Consider the following 9,772-nt stretch of genomic DNA (forward strand, 5'->3'; position numbering starts at 1 on the left):
CTTCAGTATAGTAGGGAACGCTTAGCATGAGACTACTTCCGTCTCCTCTTGCTCTGCTGTGTAACGCTGGTGACAGGTATTTAAGAACTGTGTATTCTTCCAGAAGGTTCTGTCCGCTAAGGACTCTCAGGCTATCCCCACACAGAGACTGCTCCTGACTGTTTTGAAGTACAGCAGACCCTCCGTGTGGCAGGCACGCCTCAGGTTGTAACTCTCCCTTTTGGATTTCATCATCATAATTTAACTTCTGGATTTTTTTTTTTTTTTGGTTTGCTAACACCTCAAAGACATTGAATAGGTTTTACTTTTTTAAACAAATCCCATTTGTACTTAAAAACAAAGTCACCTCCTAAACGCAAAGAGTCCCACAAAACATAGTAAATACTTGACATGATATCTCGGATTCTCAGTGAGCTAATTTTCATTGTGTAATCAGTTCCATTTGGTGGCAAATCCTTGAGGCAATTTCACATTCTCTTAAATGCTGGCATACACCAAATTCATGGGATCATGGGAGTTTGCTGGTGGGAAGCAAGAAAGTTCATAAAACCAGGGCAAATTAGGCTAAAAGTCAACGTGATGATCAAACCTTACATTTCCGTTAGCCCATAAGCGAAAAAATTGGAAGCCCCGCAATTGATTTCAGGAATCCCTTTCAGACAGTTTCTTTTGTTCACCAGTGTGAAAGCAAAATGATCCTGCAAGCGCCGTCTCTTGAGAACTGCCATCATTGCTGCTGTTCTAACAGATGCAGGCTCCAGGCGCTTCGCAGGAGAGCAGTGTTTAGCAATAACTTCTCCAGAAAGGGTGAGTCGTCCATCTGAGTATGTCAGACAACAACTTGCCTGATGTGAAAGTTATTAATAAGTCAGCTCCCTCCCTCTGTCTTTCTGTTTTTTAATGACCAAAAGTAATGAGCCGTTTTAAGAGTTTTTGTCTCACTAATTTTTATAATACGCAAACTGTACCGAACATCGTGACCATTAAGACAAGCTTGCAGTTACACGGATCTCCATGGAAACACTGAAATGCAGATAAACAATCCCAGACAATAGATAAGAATGCATGAACCTGTTTATTAGGCTTCAAACGTCTTCCTAGTGTTCGTGTTAGCAAGTTCCATATAAGGGAAAAAAAGTGAGAAGAATTAGGGAGGTGGTGCTGTTTATTATCGCAACCGAAAATAACATGGCATTTCTGCAGTTCTCCCCAATAAAATGGAAATTTTATAAATAAGCCACATATTTTATTTGAAAAGTAGCATCCAAATACCAAAGTAAACAGAAATATTTTCAATTTACTTCAACAACTTATTTAACCCAACATAGCTAAACTAGCATTTCAACAGACAACCAGTAACAAAGTCTTATTTAACCCAACATAGCTAAACCAGCATTTCAACAGACAACCAGGAACGAAGTCTTAATGGGTAGCTGACATTATTTTTCTCATACTGTCTTTGAAATTGGCTGTGTTCTCCTGAATCCCAGGCTGGTCTGCAACTTTCTATATGGCTGAGGATTTCCTTATACTCTCTCCTGCATTTACTTCCCCAGTCCTGGAATTATATGTGCATGCTACTAATTCTAACTTTATAAAGTAGTAAGACTGCAACCCAGGGCTCCACTCTCATTAGGCAAGCATTTTACCAAGCCCCCTGGAGCACCTGGGTCACCACATTTGACATTTACAGTGACCACATGCAGCCTAGTGGCCATTGTGTTGGATAAACACCTATTGTATTTTGAAGAGTAGTAGAGACCCTTCGATGGAGAGCCCTTGCAATTTCCCTTTGGTTTAGTTAAGAAGTTATACACTCAAACACACCCTGCCCTGGCCCTGGAGGCCTGATGTTCCTGCCCAGGGTGATCATGCCTTAGGGACTTTTCATGTTACCAGGAAGAGGAAGCAGACTCACCAAAACCTGCTGATATTTTTGCTCCAATGTTAATGTTCTAGAATCTTTCTCAGTTGAAGACCTGAGCTCTACCAACCACTAAAGCTGATTTGGACCCAAGAGGAAACCCTTAAGGTTCTAATGAGCTTAGAACTAATATACCCCATACAATTTATCAAGCACACAGGACCGAGTGCCAACTATAGGCGGGGTACCGGCTTAGTTGGTAGGCTTATTGCCCCACCATCACTGGCTTCCAACAACATTTAGTATTAGCCATCTGTTGCCTAAGCATATGGTAGCGTTCCCACACTCTTTTTCCGCGCTCTCTGGCCACAGGGGAGTTTCTTCTTGCCGTCTTTTGACCACGTATGTGACTTTCTATCATCCAAGTTTATATTCAGCTTCTTTTGCACACGCCTTTTACAAGACAAGACACACTTTCTTCTTGTTTCACCTTGGATTGTGTCAAAACCCTACTCATTCCTTCTGTGGAATGCAGGCTCTATCCCAGCTCCAGCCCTTGTTCTACAGGGAGATTCCCGGTAATCTGAAAACAACCTTGTCTCTAATCAAAGAGCTGGTACGGCTTCCCTGAAGAAGTGCTCTCTACGCCAGCGTCAGTCCCGTAGTCACCCAGAGGGCGGACTCACAGGAAAAGGCGAGGATGAACTTGCCTTTAAAGGGTCACTTGATTGCTATTTGAAAAGTAAGATTTGTTTTTTAAATATAGATGTGTCCAAAAGGAACCAAAACTAAGATGGGAACCTTTGAGCCTCTTCTTGAGAGCCAGGTCTACATGAGCACTCATCTTGTGAGGACCCAGTACCCTCTGAGTAGTTCAGCGCACTTCCCCAGCCGTGTTTAAACATCAGTGAATCCTCACCCTTGAGGCTACCCTAGCTCAAACTCTCTTCATCTCCCTAAAACTTGTTCTTTCAAACTCTGTAAGCTCTGGAGTGAACATCACTTCAATGCATAGCACATTCTTCTACATAGCCTAGCACCAGCCAAGGTAATCCCATGCTGAGCTCCGGGCATTGCCACCTCCAGCTAACGCAGCCGCTCAGCTTTTCCCCATTGCCTAATAATGGCCCAGCTCCTTCTAGTGCTGTGCAAGGCCCACCCATGCTGTGACCCTAATAGCATCATAATGTGTCTTCCTCTGCTCTCTACATGAAGTCCAGCCAAAGCATACTGGTCAACTCCCAACAGCATCCTATCCAGTCCAGCTTCTGGGCCCCGCGTCTGTAGCATTTGTATTTTTTCTTAGTTCCCTGAATCCTTGCTGATTGAAACGTGAGTCCCACCCATCAGGTCCCAATCAAAACTAGAACCTCTGTTATGAAGTCTTCCTGGATTTTATTTGTATGGTCTATTTTGATCCTTTTTGCTAGTTACATGGCGAGGTTACTTGTGTGTCTTGGGTGTCATCTTTTCAATGATGAGGCTATAAAATTTCTCATTCAATAATTATGTATCTATGGTGTGCAATATAAGAAGACCAGTAGAATATTTGTTATGTGTTTCTTCCATTGTCCCTAGCATGTGTGCCTTGCTCTGCAAGTACTCAGAGCATATTTGTGGCGTACCTGACTAAGTTCCTCATTTGTTTGAAAACTGTACATCCAACTGTCTTTATTTTCAGAACGGAATAGCAAGAAAAGTCTGAGAGCAATCTAAGTAGGAGTTCAAACATAGAGGCCCTTGACTCTGGCCCCACTTAGCCGCAGAGACCTTGGCAAGCCCTCACACACACAGAGCCTTTTGCTCTCAGTTCGTAGATGTTTCTAACAATGGTCATCATGACAACAACCACAGTGGACTCCAGCATCTGATTTCCAAACTTATTTTAGCTGAGAAACAGCCGATTTGGAGCACAGAATAGAAATGGCTAGTCATTTACATAGACATCAGTAAGACGAAGTCTCATGGAGGAAAAGTCTGAAAAAGCACCCCCGTGTGTGTGTGTGTGTGTGTGTGTGTGTGTGTGTGTGTTATTACACAGAGTAATAATAATAAAAACGGCAACCTGTGGCCATTTAGAACAGGGACAAGCAGTTCCATTACATATCTCCGAAGAGCCCAGGGGCTTCTGGGGGTTGGAGTTCACTACTTCGTTTAATGACGGCAAGTGTTCTGACTGGACTGTGTTTACAATTCATTATTTCAGAAGAACATCTTGGAAATGTTTCCATCCAAGACAATTAAAAGTAAAACTTTTGGTGTTTAAAAGGATAAATCCTCAGCCATCTATTAAACTCGTTTATGCGGAACATGCCTCCTCCCACCCCGCCCCCACCCGCAGCCTGGGAAGCCAGGATTTTATTGTACATCCTTCTACTGCTGGCTCGTTTGTCCCAGAACATGTGTTGGCCTCGAGCGTTTCGTTCAATTTTCTTCAGTAAGTTTTATTCCCATATGATTTGCAAAACACTCCCAGTGCTCCAATAGAAGACACAGAAGATGTAGGCCTTAGGTTTGTCCTAGAGGCGCTCAAGGGAAGTCCCCTAGAGCAGGTAGGAGCTGTGTCCCAAGGGAGGGGAAGTAAATGAGTACATGGGAAGATAGTAATGCATCATGTGGGAAAGGGATCATGGGTAATTAAGAGGGGTTCCCAGAGCTATGCCTCCCAACCAGAAGTGGGAGATTTGTGGAGGTCATCTGGGGTAAAGAGAACAGCACAGGGGGAGGAGAAGCTAGAAGCGTGAAAGAGCAAATATTCTTCAAGAGATGCTGGAGAGCGAGCCTGGCAGAGCCGCTGGACCTCGCTTGGAAACCACAAGAGATAACGTTTGGACGTTTTCACAGTTTTTTACAGACCTCTGTAACTATCTAAGGTCACATCTCAGTCTGCTTAGGCTGTCATAAAGAAAAAAGTCACACATTGAGTGGCTTCAACACGAGGTATTTGTTTCTCTCCGTTCTGGGGTTGGCAAATTCAAAGTCAAAGGGCTGACTTACTTGCTTCTAGCAAGTTTTGTCTTCCTGGTTTTCAGATAACAGACTTCTCTCTGTGCTGTGGGACAATGGTGTTGTACCCTGTCACTTATATTGTACTGTTTTAATAAAACACAGATTGGCCAGTAGCCAGGCAGGAAGTAGAGGCAGGGCAATGAGAACAGGGAAATTCTGAGAAGAGGAAAGAGTCAGTCTGCAGTCAACACAGAGGAAGCAGACACAGAGGAAGCAAGATGAGAACGCTTCAAGTCACGTGACTAACATAGATAAGAATTACGAGCAATTTTAAGATGTCAGAATTAGTTAATAAGAAGCCTGAGCTAATAGGCCAATCAGTTTATGATAAATGTAGACCTCTGTGTGTCTCTGTGGGACTGAACGGCTGCGGGACTGGGCAGGACAGAAACTACTGCCAGCTTCTCTGTGTCCTCAACTGCTGGGGAGATGGTAAAGCCATCAGGTGGCTGACCCACCATGATGGCGTCGCTCTGACGACCTCATCTACTCCACAAAAGCCCCATCTCCAAATATCACCAGATTGCGGTTAAAGCTACAACCTATAGATTTGGAGAAGACCAATATTTTCTCAATAACATGATATAATATAAATATAAATCATGCATTTTTTTGGAAAAAATCTCAAAGTCAAGTTGCAGATTATCTCTGTCTCTAATCGCTGATTTTGCTAGAGGGTTTGCATGACAGCCAGTTACAAGCTCTAATGCTCACTTGATTGGCCTCTTCTATGTTGATTTTATAGGCAAAACCTTAAGAAATGTAAACATTTCCTTTGGTTAAGAGCTCTGGGGAATCTACTTCTAGGATACATGCTGGGCAGTGGTTAATGAATTTCCTGGTAATTGAGTCTGAATGAAAATGCATCCTCAAGTCTGTCAACTGTAAGGACTGGGGACTGACTGGCTTGTTTAATTAATCGAGCTTCTAATAATTGTTCTGTCCACCTTCCTCACTAGGCTAGAGGAGCAAAGCAAGTGTTGCCCTAGCATCTAGCCCTGCCAGAAAGACAGAATGTAGAGAGCAGCTTAATAAATGTTTGACCTCGAGATGAATTCATATTTTAATACTCAACTAAAGGAAAATTTTGTGTTGCTCAATTGTAAGTCAACCTGTTCTGAGTTGGCTAGGATCTTTGCAACTGTTAGGTTATGCGTGTTGAACAAATTAAAAGCAAATCATGAAATCAGGGATTTTAAAGTCATTAGTTCAAGGACACGTTCATTGTAAATCCAATACACACATCCTGTTGAATTGGCTGCTCCTGTGTAATTGGGAGCCAACTTGAATCACATGACAAGGAAAATTGCGAGTTTAAATTTATTAATATGTTGCCTTGGCAGAACACCAGACCTCTTAGTAGCAAAATATGGAGAGAAAAGATATTAGTCTCCAAAGGCTTGAGTTTGAAAATAAACTGATGGTCTTTTTTTTTTCTTTAAAGAAAATCATTCATAAGAGCCATAGATAGGGGACTATAAAGCCATTTAAGTGAAAATTATTCAATAATCAAACAAAATTTTAATGTGGTGTTTACTTGGAATTCCTGTTGAATATTCAAGTATTTTGGTGTTTACCTAAGCAATTCAAATCCTGCACAGCACCTCACTCACTGCCTCGTAACTCTTAGGTTAACCTCACAAGGAACAGATATAGTTGGTAGCTATCCTATGATATAGGGCACACGCTGGGCCATGCCAGGCACTCGCCCAAGACTATCCTCACAGAACCCATTTGAGCAGATGACGCAAAGCTTAGTTAAGGAAGACTACCTCCCATCAACAATCCTATGACTGGCAAAGCAAGATTTTGAACCCAAGACCTTTTCTGGTGCTCAGAATTGGCCCTTGAACAGACACTTTCAGCATTGTCTGGGAACTTGTTGGAAAAAGTCTCAAGCCCTGCCCCGACCTGCTTGATTAGGAATCTCTGGTTGTAGCCATTGTAGTGCATGTCTTTAATCACAGGTGTATCTCTGTGAGTTCTAGGACAGCCTGGTCTACATTGTGAGTTCCAAATAGCCAGAAAGGAAGGAAGAAAGAAATGAAGGAAGGAAGGAAGGAAGGAAGGAAGGAAGGAAGGAAGGAAGGAAGGAAGGAAGGAAGGAAGGAGTGTCTGGTTTGTAGGGCTGCAGAAATGGCTCAGCAATTCAAAGTGTTCTGATCTTACAGATGATCCTAGCTCAGTTCTCAGCACCAGTGTGGGGCACCTCACAACTGTCTGTCCAGGTTCAGGAGATCTAATAACTTCTGGCCAGGTAGGCAACTGCCATAATGTTTATAGACCCCACTCCAACACACACACGCACACACACACACACACACACACATGCATTCATGCATGCACGCACACACACACATAATTAAAAGTAAAATAACCCTTTGAAAATAATCTCAGCTTTACGTAGATCCTAATGTGCCCAAAAGTTGGAAAAGAACCATCTGTTTCTGTCTAATTTGAGAAAACATATATGTTTCTTACAGGTTTTTCCATAGTCCAGAATATTAATGTTATACACATTTCTTTATTCAGAACATGAGCGTAATAATGGTCTTTATACCAGCAGCAACAATTCTTACATTTAGAATTAGTAGAATAAGCGCCAATAAAAATGACAGTGCATTCTTATCTATCAAATATACCAAAAAAGCTAGAGAGATCGGAGTCCTGCCAAGACGTGACTGCACATACTGATTTGAGATTAAAACAGTAATCACTTAGTTCATTCTAAACCATAATAGATAAGACAAATTTTAATATAAGCTTAGAAACAAGCACCCTGCCAAGAGGGCAAGGGCAACCACCCAGGATGTGGTGACAGAAGGGAAATATAATCCATGAAGCTGGCAATCGGAATCCATTGCCATCAAGAGTAGTTTTGCCAAATAATGAAATGTATTGACATTAATCCCGAGCTTTCATTAGAATGTCATAGAGACATGGACATTTTCTAAGCAAAGTTACTGGAAGTCATTCAAGGTATTCATGTTGTTATAACAGATCAACTAGGGATTTTTTTTTTTACTTCAAACTCCTGGATGAGAAAATATTTGCAATGAAGTTCAGTACTTTTATATACAGGCTTCCATGGATGAAAACTGATTTTTATCTCCCTGGGAATTTAGCGCTCATTTTAATAGTTGAGAGCTGGCATGCAGGGTCAAGGGGTTGACAACGTGAAGCCAGAATTTTTGCTTTCCTGATAGAACAGAGAATTCTTATTCTGCTCATTATGCCGAGAGCCTGGCGACGCTGGGGCGTGGTGCTTGCCTCCTCCCGATCTCTGAGTTGTTGCTCGGTGCTTTTCACTCAATCTCAGAGCTGCTTTCTTTATCACTAGACCTCAGAGAGGCTCGTGTGGAGGAAGAGAATGGAGACGTTTGACAATTTCACTGTCTCGTTCTCTTTTTAAATAGAGAACTCATTTGAAACTGGAAATAAATCACTCAAGTCTATTTTCTGCCCTCAAGGTGTGTGCCGCTGCTTTACAAGAGACTGGCTTAAACCGATGGGTAGATTCAATCTCACAGCTACTGAAAGTGTCCTCTTCTGAATAAGTATATAAAAGTTTTATAGATTCTTACTATTTATGTATTTAAAGAAAGCAAAGCCATTCTTTCTACCATTCTTATTTAAACAAAAATTCAACACTGTCATTCTGAGTTCAATCTCTACTCAGGTCCTCTCTAGCCATACTTCCTATTCCTCTTGATCACTATTTTCCTACTATCTAGGGATCTACTAAGGGTGAACACTAAACTATGTGTTTTACCTCAGTTCCTGCTGGCAGAATCTTCACATGGTACTCACCTTATACTGAAAAGAATGACATAAGATTCTCTGCTGCTCTGCCGTGTCATGTTTTAAACCGTAGAGAGCCTTAGTTCCCATCTCTGCTCGACTTCTTATTAACTCTGTGATCTGAACTTGAGTCATACTAAAAAGTATTGATTGACATGTGGCCAGGTGTGGTGGCTAAGACTTTTAATCTCAGCACTCAGGAAGCAGAGGCAGGTGGCTATCTGTGAGTTCCAGGCCAGCCTGCTCTACAATGTCCAGGACAGCCAGGGCTATTCCACAGAGAAACCATGTCTTAGATTCTTGTTAGTACCGGCTGAATCTAGTTGATGGAAGAGTGTTTCCATGCTTGTGAGACTCCTACCTCTTCCACCTACTGAATGCTCTTGGTTTCTCTGCTCCTGGATTACTTGCTCTTCTGTGGTCATCAGGCTTTTTCTCTAGCCTTGCTTAGAGCACTTTGCTCTTGATCTTTGCCTATAGAGTCTAGTCTTGAGCTCCAAGCACTCCACTAGAGAGGGGACTTTTCTGCCCCGCCTCTCGTGTATACAGTTAGACATTTGCTGTGGAAATAATCTGCAATTTCCTGAAACACAAAAGCAGTTATCAATGTAAGTTTAAAACCAGAGTGCATATATGTTTTCTTAAAACACATAAAACTCAGAATTTCCTAAGATCATCCATACAGAATTATGGGCAAGCTGGAATTCCAGTCAAGCCCAAAGTTTCTGTTGGAATATTTCCATGATCTAAGTATCAGATTATGACAGCCTTAAAAAACATTGTCGCCAACTCAAATCAGCTAATTAATTAAAAGACTGGTTTGAGGTGGGCAGTGGTGGTGCATGCCTTTAATCCCAGCACTCAGGAGGCAGAGGCAGGCAGATCTCTGTGAGTTCAAGGCCAGCCTGGTGTACAAGAGCTAGTTTCAGTACAGGCCCCAAAGCTACAGAGAAACCCTGTCTCAAAAAACCAAAACTAACAAAAAGACTGGTTTGAGTGGTATTTTTCCTCCTTCCTCCTGTTACTGGAAACACGTGACAGCTATTTTGTTAAATGGGGTTTTCCCTTGTGTAAAAAGTTGCTCAAACATTGATGTGC

This window comes from Chionomys nivalis, chromosome 25 (assembly GCF_950005125.1).
Source record: "Chionomys nivalis chromosome 25, mChiNiv1.1, whole genome shotgun sequence".
NCBI lineage: Eukaryota > Metazoa > Chordata > Mammalia > Rodentia > Cricetidae > Chionomys > Chionomys nivalis.